The 15,718-nt window shown below is 40.9% G+C and overlaps 1 long non-coding RNA gene across 2 annotated transcripts in view; it reads right to left on the bottom strand.

Moving 5' to 3' along the window:
- Positions 1–15,718, bottom strand: part of LOC309350919 — a 60,606-nt gene that overhangs the window by 38,935 nt on the left and 5,953 nt on the right. For both annotated transcript variants that reach the window (XR_014160597.1, XR_014160598.1), the window contains exon 2: positions 12,901–12,994. This is a non-coding gene — a long non-coding RNA (uncharacterized lncRNA). The remainder of the gene's footprint in view (positions 1–12,900; positions 12,995–15,718) is intronic.

Raw genomic sequence — 15,718 nt, 5'->3', positions numbered from 1 at the left:
TCTCAGCTATCATTTCGACTGTCATTACAGTAGGGATTATGAATGCAATATAAACTCTGTGATCTGCTTCCTAATGCCTTGAATCATGGTCCATTATGACGCCAAAGAACAAAAGTTCAGATGTGTCTCTCCTCTGCTTTCTTCACCATTGCCTTTATTATTATATAGACACTCCGGGAACTCTTACACGCTTAACGCTAAAGAATAAAACTTTACTGTGGAGCATTAATCCCCGAACATGGATTGCCCATAAAAATATATCATGCAGGAAAAGAAAATTGGTTTAACTTCACACAGTCATCACAACATGGGTGAAAAACAAGATTGTATAAGAGGGATAGAGTCTGAACTCATCCTATCATTTGGACTGTTAAATAGTGGGTAGACATAGCAGACGATGCAGCGATTTCTCCAAAGCAGCTCTTTATTTGTAAGCTGGAACAGAACTGAACAGCAAATACCTCAGCTGGCCTGTTTTTATAGGCAGCCGGCTGTCAACATTGTAGCAACAACAACCCAGGGTTTCCCGCCTAAAGTATCGGTAACTGACGTGGACCTGAATGAAAACTATATACACGACACTCCTGGTGGCCAGGGTGAGAACTTCAATACATAACATGGACAGTACAAAACTAATGTTGCAACCCAACAATACCAGACATACACATGCAGTGATGGCATGGCCCTAACCTAACAAACAGATGGTCAGTGTTAACACCAGTCACCTGTTTGGGAAGGGATCAGAGCCCAAATGCAATATTTCTGTACCCCATGTCATGAAAGGAGGAGCTGGACCCCAGTCTTCCCAGCTCCCTCAAGTAAATGACTCATGCTAAAAAATATCTTCTAGTGTCACCTAATTGTTTTATGTAGGGTAACCAGCCTGACATAGCCACAATGCATGTCTAGTTAATGCATGAAGGGGTTAATGCCATAGAGTAAGCTGTCCTGTCTGGCTTAGCTCATATCACTTGCCCTTATCTTGGGAGGAAATGAGCAACTAAGCTCATGTAAATTCGGTATGTGAAGAGGTCTGAGCTGCTTCCTCCAGCCACATGGTTTTAACCAGCCTCTTTTGTTTCAGACAGTAATGGAGTCTGAAACTAGTGTTTTTGTGTACCAGTAGTTTAGGAACTTTTACCTTCCTGTAAGCAAACAATGTTTTACCACCTATGCAACTTTTTCTGACTGCTATATGGAAAAGCACAAGAATGACATTTGAAGGGTTTTGTAAGTAAACCGTTTTAGTGTAATGAGTGGTCCATACAGAATACAGTGATTTTCAGGGCTTTTTTTCAGCTGGAACTCGCCGGAACTTTGTTCCAGCACCTCTCAGGTGGGTGCCATTGCCATTATAAGAGAACAAGGGAGGCGTTCATGGTGAGTTCCGGCACCTCTCTTTCTAGAAAAATAGCACTGGTGATTTTCAAATTTTTATTGTTGTTGTTATCTGATGAATATGGGTACATACTTTACCAAGTGCTGCTATTTGAAAATGCAGCCAAGAAAATCTGAATGAGTACTTTGAATCACATGGCATTAGACTGTAAAGGCAATTCATTAATTTGAGTAAGCTGAAGTTAAGTGTAACTCCAGAATGCTTCAAGAGTTTGCTCTTATCTTAAAGAGGAAGTATATTTTCTCATGATTTATGTTTGCAATGGCCTATGGCTACAAGCAATAAGCATTTACAGTGGTACCTTGGTTTACATACGTCTTGGTTTGCATACGTTTTGGATTACAAACACGTCAAACATGGAAGTGCGTGTCCTGGTCTGCAACCTTTTTTTGGATTACAAACAAAAAAAATTTGGAGGCCCCATTGGCGAAAGCGCGCCTTGAGTTACAACCTGTTTTGGTTTACAAACGGACCTACGGAACGGATTATGGATGTAAACCAAGGTACCACTCTATCATATTATATTGTCTCTAAAAGGAAGTCATGGATATTGACCACACATATTACATTTCAGTGGTTATAAAGGGTCTGAAGCATCATTTGAAGAAGAAAAAAAGCAGTGGGGGAAATTAAATACAATTACCCTGACCAAATGGCTACTTCATTTTATTTCTAAATTATCAGGCACTATGTTATCAAAATATATGGCGGGTATATCTTATTATGTATTCCATCCTTGAAAAGAGTCTAGATCAAATGGTAAATCTTTCTGTCTGGTAATGTCTCCAATGAGTGATTCCTATATCTAGCCTGCCATAAAATCAAAATGTACGGTTCAATGCATATTATAGGAAAAAATGTTGCATGCATTCCAAATATATTTTCATGGGTTCTTAGACTCTGAAATTATTTATGGTGGGTCCTGAAAACTGGTAAAATCTAAAATGTTAATAAGCAGCCCTCATACATTAATACAGGCTGGCACAAACACACAGAGTTTTATAGTGACACTTATCTTCCAAATATTTAAACTCGGGTCCTGCAGAGATTTGGCTCAGATCTCCTTTTTGAACTGTCAACTTCCATCTTAACTCTATTCAGTATTTGTAGAGCCAATGGTAACCCTGCCCTGGCCTAAATCAAGTAAATGAAGCACTGAAATTAATATAAGAGTGTATATGAGAAAGAAGCTACAATATCATGTGCCCTTCAGCAAATCCACTGAATAGAAGTAATCCTTATTAGAGTTGCATAATCTTTGTGAGTGTTTAAGGAAACTAAACAGCATTTGTATTGAGGAGCATTACAGAACAATCCTACACATGTCTACTTAGAAATAAATCCTATGGACCTGAATAGAATGTACTCACAGGTAAGTTTCCAAAAGATTGCAACGTTTATGTATGTTTTAAATCAAAGTCTAAAGCTACAGTCCCATGGACGCTTACCTGGGAGTAAGCCCCATTGAACATAATATGAGTTTCCTCCAAGTAAACAGGCAGCAATCCTAAACATACTGTACTTACCAAGGGATAGGTCTCATCACATAACGAATAAACATGCATAAGTTTGTGCTGCACAGAATACATGTTATCAATACATTTTTAGGTAGTAAATATGTATATAACCTCTCAGGCACTTTGCTTCAAATTGTGCTTGTAATCGGCAACATCTAGCCAGTGCTGGACTTGGGCTCTCGAACCTCAGTGGTGCCTGCTAAAATTTGGTCCTCCCCCGCCTCTCGCACTCCATTCTACAGCATTGTTGTGGCGCCCCCTGCAGGGCGGCACCCAGTGCAGCAGAACCAGTCACGCTACCCTAAAACCATCTCTGATATATCAGCAGTGACTTGGCCCAGGGTCTCATGAAAATGGGGCATCAGTAGATGAAGGTGGACAGGCTACCTTAGACAAGGAGTTAGGAATATGTGGACCTCCAAATGGTCTGAATTACAACTCCCATCACCTTGGAAGACTGACTACGCCGGCGGGGGCTGATGGGAGCTGGTGTCCCGTAACATCTTCTCAACCCTGCCTTAGACCAGTTTTATAAGTAACAAGGGTCTAAAGGGGAAGGGGAAAGGAAAACTCAAAGATTTTACCTCAGAATACGTGAAACAGCACTGTTGCTCTATGAACGCTTGCCTCTCCTCATTGCGGAAAAGGCAGCAGCTGTCTAAGTGGTTTTTCTGTAATCCTCCGTCAAGATAATACACTCTTAATCCCACCCTTTAATGTTTTGATTCCTGAAAAAAGAACACTATGTCCGCTTTCTTATTATTGCATTTTCTACTAGCTCTGAAAGAGGTGAAACCTTTCTTTCGTGCCTCATCGTGACTCCCTTGGCACGGAATAAGCCTCACAATGATGGAGCTGATCTCATTTTTACAAATGTGCACATATGTTTTAAAAGAGAGTCAAGTGTGCTGTGTACTCTCACGCAATGCTTAATTTGAAAAATAAAAAGCGTTTGAAGTGATACTTGTCAGGAAGTGACGTCCTTGGTTCTGGTGTGTGTTGCAGCTGTCTGTGATTACTTATGGAGAACACCACACACATATTCAGCTGCATGGGTTTCTGCTAAGGCTAAGCCTTAACAATGAAGATGGATTCTGAGGGGAAAACCTGGCAAACAAGCTCTGACTCAAACTAAGCCTGGTTTATATAGCACGGTACAGTAGTCTATATAGACCCTAAGGCGGTAGGGTTTACACCCCCAGAAGCTGAGCATGCCCTCAATTGCTTATTTCTAAAACAAAGCAGATTTATCATGGAACAATTTATCTTTCTCTCTCTCTCTTTCTTTTCAGTGGGATATTAAAATGCTTGAAAACATATACTCCAGGGAATTTGTGGAGATCTTTCCATAAATATTTACTTCCGCCAACTGTGTGTAATCAAAGGACCAATAAGTACTATGTAACCATAATGTATTTTAAAGATGCATTCAAACTATTTTAGGAATATTTTTTATTTAAAAAACCAAACTGAACTTCCTCCTTTCCCCTTGAAACAGAATCAGCAGAGGGAAAAGAGTGCTTTTCTTTATCAGTACATGTCAGAGAGTGAGACTGTTTGCATAATAATTACAATGCAATGAGTTGGTACTATAATTAAGTGCTGCTATTTTTATTTTTATCTATTGATGAGATACACAAGCACTTTCTTAAATGCTCGATGACTAGAAAATACAGGATTTCAATGGTATATTAAAACCCAGAAGAGCTAATAATAGAAGCAACAGCTGGAGCAGAGAAATAGTTTCAAAAGGGAACAATTGCTTTAAAAACTGGATGATATATCATCGTATGAAGCCCTACCCACAGCATGTTTATAAGAGGGGAATGCAAGACAGATTTAAATATAAAATTGACCCCCCCCCCAGTTTTTAAGAGCCAGTTGCCACTGACACAAATGGTCAAGACACAGGTGGCATTTTGGACTGTTATTTGCCTTGATTATGGATTATTATATTCCTCCTTGCCTGAATTATGATATCCCTCTTTGTCTTGCAACAAATATTTCATCTTACTATGTTGAAAAATGTAGTTTGAATATTTTGTTTTCCAAATGTTTTGTGAACAATAAAATATTGGTTTGTTTGTTTGTTTTTATAGTTCCAAAGCTTATATTTTGTTGAAGGTTGCAGACACCCCTGCTATTCACCTTAAAAGTTCTCGTATAACTGAGCTAGGATAAAACCTTTTCTGAGAGTCAGCTCCAGTTGGGATAGATTGTACAATTGTCAGTTAGTATGCAGCGATGGGGGGGAGATACATCATGCGGTGATGTGGACAAGGGCCTTTGTGGTTGTGGCACCCTTGTGTATGGAAGGCTCTTCTCTGTGATGTATGGCTTACTTTTTCACACCTGAAGGAAATGTATCTCTTTGCCAAAAAGTTAATCAGGTCAGAGAGAAGAGAATAAACAAGAGTGATACAACAGAGAAGACACATTTTTCATTCTCTCCTTAAAGTATTATTATAATTATATTATTACTATTTTCCATTATAAAATCAATACATTGTTTTCAAACAATTGGGATTCTAATAACTGAGTCATGTGAAACTCCGCAGGAGAATATGATGATTTATACAGTGTTTTATGTGTTTTGAAGGAAGATACATTAAAATAGGCAATGACAAACCTAGACAGCATCCTAAAAAGCAGAGACATCACCTTGCCAACAAAGGTCCATATAGTTAAAGCTATGGTTTTCCCAGTAGTGTCGTAGGGAAGTGAGAGCTGGACCATAAAGAAGGCTGATCGCCGAAGAATTGATGCTTTTGAATTATGGTACTGGAGGAGACTCTTGAGAGTCCCATGGACTGCAAGAAGATCAAACCTCTCCATTCTTAAGGAAATCAGCCCTGAGTGCTCACTGGAAGGACATATCCTGAAGCTGAGGCTCCAATACTTTGGCCACCTCAAAGACCCTGGAAAAGACCCTGATGTTGGGAAAGATGGAGGGCACAAGGAGAAGGGGACGACAGAGGACGAGATGGTTGGACAGTGTTCTCGAAGCTACCAGCATGAGTTTGACCAAACTGCGGGAGGCAGTGGAAGAAGACAGGAGTGCCTGGCGTGCTCTGGTCCATGGGGTCATGAAGAGTCGGACATGACTAAACAGCTAAACAACAACAACACATTAAAATAGAATAAATCAGTGGTTCCTAGTTAGCTAAGTGCTGCAGTTTTTCCAAAGCCAAGCCACACTCCCTCTACTTTTGAAAATGTTGATATCTCTCTGGTAGTTTTTGTTATGTGAATGGTGCCACTATAGCCTGTAACATACCAGTACAAAACTGGAATGGGTGTCTTCTGGGCTCCCGCACGACTCACATAACCTGTGCGAGAGCACAGCCCCCCCCCCCCAAATGGGGTCTCCTGGACAGTTGACAGTATGTACCATGGACCCTCTGGGTGGGTTATACGGATCCGCTGGGGTGTGTGGACCACCAATTGGGATTCACTGGAATACAAGATACGGTCTTTACTGCATAATACAGTAGCTTTTAATGTTAAAGTCAGTATTGGTTACTGTCTGCTTCTTAGAAGATGAAAAGAGAACCTGCTTATTCTTGGAACTCCTTAAACTGGTTTATTTCTCCAAAAGTACACACATCCATCTTGAAGAAGCTAGGCTTTAGCTGTGCAAGTAATATAATGCAAATGAGCAATACTTGTCAAGCAGATGTGAGATGTGCTCATCAGATGTTCTAAGCTCCTTATGTTAGCACAAAACTGAGCATTCAGTCTCCAAGCAACAGAATGAACACTGATACAGAATTTTGCTCATCTTAATGTTGAAATTCAGGCCTTTGACAATCCTCCACTGTGAGGGTTACTTTTCATAAAGCATACCCACAAGGCTAAATGAAGTGGTGCTCCGACTTATCTGGAAGTACTGAAATAATAAATGAACCGAACGGATGTCATCTTTAAATGGGTCCTTGACAGCACAGCTGCAGAAGTCTGGGGGATCTAAGGATGTCTAAACATGCTTGTTAAGTATGAAACATAGAGCAGCAAAAAGCCAGGATCTACCATACATATGAGCAGTAAATGAAAATTGGAAGGGAGTGTTTAGCAGACATGACGATGGAGCCAAGGAAGAGGTTAGAAGCAAGAAGCCTCTTCAGAATTTTCCTTCAGAAAAGGGAAGTCTTGGGGCAATGAGGAGAACAAAAAATAACACCAACTGTGGAAAAGAAATGCAAGCAGAAAATAAGGGATGCAAAAAAGAAATTTGAAGAGCACATTGCTAAAAGCATTTGTTGTTGTTTAGCCATTTAGTCGTGTCCGACTCTTCGTGACCCCATGGACCAGAGCACGCCAGGCACTCATGTCTTCCACTGCCTCCTGCAGTTTGGTCAAACACATGCTGGTAGCTTCGAGAACACTGTCCAACCATCTCGTCCTCTGTCGTCCCCTTCTCCTTGTGCCCTCAATCTTTCCCAACATCAGGGTCTTTTCCAGGGAGTCTTCTCTTCTCATGAGGTGGCCAAAGTACTGGAGCCTCAGCTTCAGGATCTGTCCTTCCAGTGAGCACTCAGGGCTGATTTCCTTCAGAATGGATAGGTTTGATCTTCTTGCAGTCCATGGGACTCTCAAGAGTAAAAGCACAGAGGCCAACAACAACCTTAACAAAGCATCTAAATACAGAAGCAACAGGTTGCCAACATAGCTGTTATCCCCGATTTCCCACCAGAGGACGTGAAATCCTCTTGGTTCCAGCATTTACCGGGTGCTGGTTTTTAAATGGCCGGGGTTTTTCATGCCATTGTTTGCTATGCTGAATTGTTATAGTTTCAAATTGCATTTATTTTATTGTAAGCTGCTCCATGAAGACTTTCTTGCTGTGAAAAGTGGTGGGTAAGTACCAAATAAAAAAGAAGTACCGAGTAAATAAAAAGTCCCACCCCTACCCCCGGGATTCACCACTCGCCCTTCCCTGCTTTTGAGGAGTCTACTTGGCAAAAGGAAGAACAAACTGGGTTGTACTGACCTCTAGTGGCAACAGAAAAATCTGCTGCTGCGGAAAGTATGCTTTGCATTTTGAGCAAAACAATGTAAGTGTAACTAACTAACAAGTTATTAACAGGGGAATGCATGGCAATTGCCAACCTCTGACCACCCCCCACTCCTCATCTGGGTGATATTTTACTATTTATTTTATTGCAATGTCGTCTTCATTTATTTATTAATGTATCTATAACCCTTTATTTAGCTTGATCTCAAGGTGGGGTGCATAATTCATTTAAAGCAATTAATCATGTCAAACAGCACTTTTTAAAACACACACAGGCACACACACCCAAGCAAAGCACAATATTTAACAGGCAGCTTAACAGAACGCAGATGGCTGAGTGAAAAACAAGCTCTTAACCCGTCACTAAAATGAGTCCAGAGTTGATACCAGGCAGAGGGGCGGCTTTTCCATAGCCAAGGCCCTCTCCCACATCTCCCCATAATGCACCCATGTGGAGCCTGTGACCCTCCAGATTTTGCTGGACTCCAACTCCCATCAGCCCCCGTAAACATAGTCAATGGTCAGGGGTGATGTCACTGAGCAACATCTGGGGGGGGGCACAGGTGAGCCACACACACCCCCTTGCCCCAATATGTAGCTTCTAACAGGAGACACGGAAAGATTCTTGCAGCAAATCACAAAGCTCAGACACAGAGGAGAGATGTGTTATGTACTGAAGTTCTCACCCTGGGCCAGCAGGGGGATACTGTAGATAGTTTTCACTCAGGTCCACATATGCAAATAAGGGATTGAAAGTGACGTTCAGTGATTGGATAGTTACAGAAAATGGTTACTGTTGCATTCTAGTGGAGCTCTATATAAGCAGGCTGGCTGAACCCTTCAATTCAATTTTGTTCTGGCCTGTGAATAAACAAGAGCTGTTTGAAGAATCGCTGTGTCATCTGATATGTTCACCCACAACTTAACAAGACGCTTTTGTTATCACTTGCCCCTGGATCAGCAACAAATCGACAGCCGGCACGATTCCTTTTGAAACCAGTGTTATGTGGCTACTGCAAGCTGTTCCGCTGAGCAGCGTATCTCCCACGTTCTGCCCTAGTTACAGCCATTGCGTCAGCTTCGACAACAGCCCCATGTACTGTAGAGCACTTTACAGCGATCTAATTGTGAAGTTACCAGAGCATGCATTCCAGTGGGGAGGCAGACCCTGTCCAGGAACAGCCATAACTGGCAGACCATCCAAAGTTACTTTGAGTGACTGATGGCACTTAAGCCTCAAGCGGCAAGGCTAGATCTAAGAGTATGCCCAAACTACATGCTTGCTGCTTCAGGAATATAGCACAGTCCTGTTTAGATCAGCTTATCTACCTGGATAGCCACATATAAAAAGGCACGGTAGGACAATTACATACTTTCATTAGGACCAAACAGAATGTCATAAACAAGGCCAGATTAAGACATTTTAGAGGTCCAAAGCACTTAAAAGATTCTGGTTCCCCCATATGTATATCTAATTCAAAATATAAACAATAATAAACCATAAAATAAAATTTTATTTTTCAGAATGAAGCAAAACCTGGAAAATAATGTTTATTTTTGTATATTTCCACTTTATTTATATTGGGGGGGGGGGGATTCTACTACTGGTGCACCATATGGTTCATGGTAAATCCGGCAATCGAAAATTTCTGCGGTGGCCCCCCTTCCCCCGATGCCCTAACTACGTGCTTATTTTGCTTAATGTTTCATCCAGCCCTGGTCATAAAAAAGGAAGAGCTTGGTTTCGTGAAGAAATGTTAGCAAAGTCTCTTCGTAAAGTGTCTGGCTGAAAAACATATATCATATTAAAGATGTTCTCATAGAGTTGGTCCCACTGACTGTAATATGACTTATTTCCTAAAGCAAGGTACTTCTAATAATAGCCTCAACAGTTGTGGATGGGTTTTTTGGGGGGTGGGGGTTTCACAATAATATTGTTTCAAAAGTCATGTGCCTCCCCCTCTCCCTGCCAAACAATAGCAAGAGTCTATGGCGCTCCAGGCACTTATTCAGGGTCTGTGGTCCTTTGGAGACTACAGACACAAAGAAGGCTGTTGTAGCTTTAAGAAATATGGTTTCTTCAGCTACTTAAACCTTCAGTCTGCATGGAGGGAGTCCAGATCTTACAACATGGTCTTTTCAAGAGGGGCTTGTCCCGCACAGCTGTGCAGCCTGCCTGCTCAAGATGGATCCCAGTCTCTCTTCCTTATTCTTCTTCCCAGAACTTCCCAGAACATTCTTATTCCCTGTCACCTCACACCCAGTTACACTGGCAACATCTGTCATCCCAGGCCAAAGGATTTCCTGTCATGTTAACTGATCTGCTCTTCGTTAGGTCAGCCAGGCTGGTTTGCATAAACCAGCCCTGGGATTCTGTATCTGGCACAGATCTGCACTTTATACTTTCATCCCTTTCCCAATTAATCAAAATCCCACAATTTATGAATTTCTAGGGTTTAGGGCCACCCCAAAAAAACCATCTATAACAATATTATCCACAAGGCGGTGCTAGTGTTTTGTTTTCTAGGTACTGTAATTGCATGCATTCACCAAAGGAAAATAAGAAACAAATAAGTAAAGTCTAACATTAAGGTGCGCAAGCATTGAACTTGCACATTCACGGCATCTGACCCCTGGGGCAATAGATCCTGACTCATGCCTAGGGCCTGGATATACATTTGATTCACTTTGCATTTAAAGGTGAATTTATCGTAACTGCACTTTCTTTATTGGGTTTTATAAACAATAATAATGTTATACAGATAAGTATACCAAGTTTTCTCATGTCATTTGTATATCACAAAAATAGCATAATAAAAGTGTAAAAATATCTACAACATGTTTCATTATTAGTGATCAGTGTATAGATTCTTGGTTTATGAATTGGTTTAAACAATTAGGAGGAGGAGGAGGAGGAAGAGGAAGAGGAAGAGGAAGGAGGAGGAGGAGGAGGAGGAGGAGGAGGAAAGAGGGGGAGTGGGAGTGGCAAGTGGGGTGGAGTCGGGTGGTTATGCTTTTATAATTCTACAGTGGTACCTCGGGTTACATATGCTTCAGGTTACAGACGCTTCAGGTTACAGACTCCACTAACCCAAAAAGAGTACCTCAGGTTAAGAACTTTGCTTCAGGATGAGAACAGAAATCGTGCGGTGGCGGCACAACGGCAGCGGGCAGCCCCATTAGTTAAAGTGGTACCTCAGGTTAAGAACGGTTTCAGGTTAAGAACACACCTCCGGAACAAATTAAGTTCGTAACAGAGGTACCACTGTACTTAGTGTGTGTGAGGGGTTGTGTCAGCGTTACTATTCTCTTGCTATTCACTTGTTGTATTTCCTTAGTGGTGAGAGAGGTTGGGTGTGGCTTAGGGTGTGGCTGGTTGCTTTTGGTTGGCTGTAGTGAGAATTGTTTTTGTCTGTGAGCAGGGTGTGAGTGTGTATTTTTGGATCAAGTTAGCCAGATTTATTCCTCCACAAATTAGACCTCCACAACTACAACCCTTTGTGGTGACAAATCAACAAAGACCTGAAGAGACGGAACAATACCAACTTTGCTCTCTCAGACAAAATAGCCATGACCAAAATGATCACCCCCACGAAAATTAACCTACCTATTCCAAACACTCCCAATCTGGATTCCCGTAGCTGCACTTTCTGATGCAAACCAAAGCTCGGCCATCCTTTGGCATTCACATTTCCACAGATTTTGGAATGCAGTTCCCCCAGCTAAATAATGTGTACAAAAAGGCATGCACTAAGGTGAAGGGCACAGATACAAATATATTAGTGAAAATTACCTAGAAAAAATGCCTTCTGTAGTAGAAGGGGTAAAACTGTTGGTGACAATACGATTTGCAGTAATGTGCATATTAGGCAAGTTTGCATACAACAATGTGTATTTTGGTGGGAGGGAGAATGCACCCAAAAGATGGTGAATTTTCATGAGAATTTTTATTTGAAAAAGAAATAATAATAATAGTAATAGTAATAGTAATAATAATAATAATAATAATAATAATAATAATAATAATTTATTTATTTATATCCCGCCCTCCCCAGCCAAAGCCGGGCTCAGGGCGGCTAACAACAATCATATAATCCAAATAAATCACAAGCTTATGCAGAAATGTGGAGAATTGGCGCTACGATTGGGGGGAGGGGGAATGAGAAACTGACAGAATATGAAATTGTCAGGTTCAAGCATTCGTTATCTAGGGAAGTAGATAGTTACTACACTCTCACATTCTTAAAATATTATATCTACCTGTAGTTATAATGGTGCTGTTGCAAGAGGTTATGAAAACATTTACCCTTCTCTTTAGAGTTGTTCCCTTAGGGCAATTTCTGGCTTAAAAAAACCCAAAACCAAACCCTTGCCTTTCTTTTAAACATTTGAAATCCTCTACTGCATTGCTTTTAAGCCCTTGAAGCCACATAGTGTATGTGTTGTTATAAATTATCCACACATGTTTCGATGTGTGTACAATTATGCACACATTTCCAAGGTGTGAATTCTGTTGGTACCCAGGCTAAAGGCTTTTGCTACCAGCTGCTACCAATCAGTGTGGAAAATACTGTGACTTCCCATGTTTCGGAAACGCAACTCTAACCATGAGACTCTATTGCTCAAGGCAGTGCCTTCTCTGCTACTTGGCTGTGTACACATTGATCAATTTAAAGCAACTCTCCCAAAGAATCCAGGGAACTATAGTGGGTGCTGGGAATTATAGCTCTGTGAGGAGTAAGCAACAGTTCCCATATTATTATTATTTTGTAGAGGGGTTGGGCGGTGTGTATGCAGCCACGCATCACAGACTACGAATACAGATGATGACCATTTTAGCAAGTAATAAGTGCAGGAAAGCATCACCACTTGATATGCTCCATCCCCAAAACTTAACCACACCCTTAGAATTTATGGCAGAAAGTATAATACCATGTTATCATTAATATAGATGTCCAAACAAAACTTACCATTTGGCCAGCTGCTCGTGTAGTTTAGCGTCCCATGTGAGTGCAGGGTGGGCCCAAAGCCAGGTTGAAATTGTCCAGCATCTCTGGAGCATGCCTGCGAAAAGAGGCTCTATAAGGCAATGTTGCTGTTTTACACCGAATATACCAAGGCAGAAGGCTGAGGAAGGGAAAGCTGATCAAGTGATAAATTGAAGGTCTTGCATTCAATAAACAGCTAATCCCATAAAAGAGAGAGAGAGAAATACAAGCTGTGGGGGCTGCAGCTACTTTGAGTTTTGACATTTTCAAGTAATAGTGGCCTTATTACTTGACATGAGCAAAACTATGTTGGAGTTTCTGTGACCTGGGCTTGGCCCTACATTCATAAAATCATTCAGTTTGTATCCTGCCCTTGCTCCCAAAAGAGCTGAGAGCAACGAACACATCAATAAATAAAATAATGATAATAATGATAATGATTTAAGCATTGTAAAATCTAGGACTGAGTACTGGGTTCAGCTGTGGGCCAAGGCAAATTTGGCATATTTTGAGGGAGTTGGGTATAGGACACATGGATCATTGCAAGCTCAGTCTACATGTGTTGTAATGTGCAGGCAGCTTAGGATTGCCATACTTCAGGGAAATTCCTGACATGTCCTGTTTTTCAGGTGTAAAAATGGCGTCAGGGGGGAATTTTGCAGAATCGGCAAAATGTCAGGGAAAACCTGGGTGCATGGCAACGTGATGGAAAAAGCACTGGAAACAGGTCAAAAACTTAAAAATCACAGTTTTGGGGTTAGGTTAACAATTTTGGTGGGTTTCCTAAAAAGAAGCTCAACTTTGCGGGTGTTAGGAATTTTACTTTTTGAAATATGGCAACCCTAATTCAGCTGAGTCAAATGCTACTCAGATACCTCTGTCCCCTTATTTCCTTTCTTTTTCCCCTGTGGGAATCACATTGATTCCCATCCTGTTGCTGAGGAAGAGTGCCAGGATTTAACTCCTGACATGCTGAAATCAATGTGGTTGACTAGAAATGCTTCCATTCTGCTCTCTAAAATCATGAATATGGTTTTGCTTATATAAGGTGATGCTTGGTGATAGCTGTGTGTTTTAAAATCTTTATAAAAGATGTATCTAACTATATTCTCTCTCTCTTTCTCTCTTTTCAATGTGGCATAAAACTTCCCATGTCCAGGCACGTCCCATGAGTATTGTTAGCAAGATTTCTCCCTTGTGAAAGTTTTGAAAATGTACACTGCGTCCCTTTCTTTTTATAGGACAAGCTCGATATTCATACACACTTTCATTACGGAGACATTTGTTTACGATCCATGCCTGCTAGTTTTTTTAAAAAACCTTTCCTTATCCAACTGTTTAAATTGGTGTTTATGGAATAAGGGATTTTTAAAGTTGTCCTGGGACATCTGTGCTTTATCATGCCTGCGGCTCAAAGCAGTGCTATTACTGGCATTAAAAACCCCACTTTTCACAAACACCGTGAGTAAAATTCTGCTTGAGATTTTATAGGCATGCAAGCCCACTGAATCAGATTTTTGTCTTCAAACGTGTGGAGATTTTAGTGGTAAACAGAGGTGGTTCACGTATGATTATTACAACTCCCTCCCTCATTATCCATAGCATGCAGACCTTCTGGTTTTTGTTTTTGTTTTATTAAGCACTTTATCGAGAAAACACTTTGCGATAAGCACTGCACAGCATATGTTTACATTACTGTACAAACACTGAATGCTTATGCACCAAACTCAAGAGTTTGTAGGGTTTTTCCTAGTTACACGTCACCTTGCACCTGACAACGGTTCAGACAGCAAAGGTGAGCAAGACGGGCCATTAATTCTATACTAGTTTTAACTCACAGTTTATTATAGCTTATTAAACATCATTAAGTTCAGAAGAGAAACAGATACTTCCACAGTAAAAGGAGAACACCACAGCCCTGGTGTGTGCTTATACTGTTACTGCTTGACTAATTAATTGCTACCTGCAGGACCCTGCACACTGAAACTCAAAAATAGCTGCTTCTGATTGAGCCCTCTGCAGAATAGTTCCAGGGCTTATTCCTCTTGGGATTTCAATCTATTCTATGTTGAACTTTAAGAATTAGAATAAGTACTGTTTTTACAAAGTGACAGGCTAGTGTGTATTCAAGCGTGCTATTTATTTATTTACCGGTTTGGGTTCTTTTTCTTCTTCTTTTTTAGAAACAACATCTGACATTGATCCACCAATAATAATAATAATAATAATAATAATAATACAGTGGTACCTCGGGTTAAGTACTTAATTCGTTCCGGCGGTCCGTTCTTAATCTGAAACTGTTCTTAACCTGAAGCACCACTTTAGCTAATGGGGCCTCCTGTTGCTGCCGTGCCACCGGAGCACGATTTCTGTTCTCATCCTGAAGCAAAGTTCTTAACCTGAGGTAATATTTCTGGGTTAGTGGAGTCTGTAACCTGAAGCGTATGTAACCTGAAGCATATGTAACCCGAGGTACCACTGTAACAATATCGTCTACATGGTATGTACGCTCATAGAAACACCTACACAGACAGAGTCAAATGCAGAAGAAACTAATGCACTGCTAAATCCCGGGGGGGCGGGGGAGAGACAGGGAAAAGGAAAGGGAGGGAGAGAGAAAACATTAATGCAAAGAATAGAGAGATATTGTCCATTTACTGCTCTGAAATGCTGCAAATAAAACACAACAAACACAATTATATGCTGTTTATTAATCAGCCTTCTGTAACCACTTAAAAACCATATGCTGCAAGTAAACGTGTGTGTGTGTTTATATATTTAATTCAGATAAGCTTGCAGT

Source organism: Podarcis erhardii (genome assembly GCF_964252035.2).
Source record: "Podarcis erhardii genome assembly, chromosome: 10".
In the NCBI taxonomy this organism is placed as follows: Eukaryota; Metazoa; Chordata; class Lepidosauria; order Squamata; family Lacertidae; genus Podarcis; species Podarcis erhardii.
Note: the sequence above shows the minus strand (reverse complement) of the source record. Positions and strands in the feature narration are given on the sequence as shown.